The sequence below is a fragment of the Sarcophilus harrisii genome, chromosome 4, assembly GCF_902635505.1.
Source record: "Sarcophilus harrisii chromosome 4, mSarHar1.11, whole genome shotgun sequence".
Lineage (NCBI taxonomy): Eukaryota > Metazoa > Chordata > Mammalia > Dasyuromorphia > Dasyuridae > Sarcophilus > Sarcophilus harrisii.
The window spans coordinates 31,113,556-31,114,763 of NC_045429.1; positions in this window are offsets into that span (position 1 = coordinate 31,113,556).

Below are 1,208 nucleotides of genomic sequence, written 5' to 3' on the forward strand. Positions count from 1 at the left end.
TCTCAATGTTTTCAGCTCAATTCTCAACCAAGTCTTTGTCTGTTTCTTATATATGATCTCCCAAAGGTTAATTCCTTCTCTGAGAGAGTGGAATTATGGGTTTCTCCCAGAGTGCTCTCTGGCTCTGAGAGCTTCCAGGGAGATGTGAATTCGGATAGCTCATACTAATCCCTGAAATCTCCCAAACATGTGAACTCCAATGAGTACTTAAATACTTCTTGCTTATATGAGCTCTCTAAAGGTGTGAACACAAGCATTGTCTCTAGGTTGTACTTAGTACCTTGTTTCAAGTTCTGGCCCATAACATCTCCTCGGAGGATCAGATCAATCATACTGAACCAGGCTAAATTAGATAATTATTGTCTCTATCAATTCTAATGACTTAACACTTTGTAAAGATTCCAACATCTTCTGTCCTCTCCTTCTTCCTTTAATGATAGGCCTTCCTTCCTTCCTTCCATCTTTCCTTCCTTCCTCCCTCTCCCCTTTCCTCCAGGAACTGCTTCCACTCTCCCTGCCTCCTCTGCCCACTGGGTACTTATCACCCTTGGGCTCCTTTGCTGGATCCTGGCCACGAATGACCTCTGTCCATCCTCCCTGTGGGGCTCTCTCCTCCACTCCTCACTTAGTCAGCTCCGTTCCGCGGGCTGTGACTCCCAACCCTTCTCCTGAGTTTGCTGTACCTTTAATGATGGCCTGGATGTCCCCAACTGGAGGCTCATTTGGAAGCCCAAAATGTCTAAGAGGAAGCTCCTGCCTTCTCTCCCAAACCCTGCCCTCTTCCAAGTCCCGGCCCTACCCTCTTCGCCACCCTCCCTCAGGCTGGCTATTTTGGAATCACCTTTGACTCTTGACTCCTCCCTGCCTCTCCCAGCCTTCCAATCAGCTGGGAGATCTCCGACCATCCTGCCTCCAGAACGCTGGTCTCGTGGCTTCCTCCCTGGTCCAGGCCCTCACCCCCTCTGCCTGGACCACAGTGACCATGTCCCAGCGGCCCCCAGATTTCCTCTCCTCTCCCATCCGTCCTCCGTGTGGCGGCTAAACTAATTTTTCCAATCCGAGATAGAGGAGAGTCATTACTTGGGAAGGGGGTGGTGTGAAACAGGGCGGGGATTCAGGCCCCAGATGATCTGGGACCACATCTGACATCTAACCTGCCCTCCTCACCCCCAGTCCACCTGAGGACACGAAGAGATCCACCACAAGAC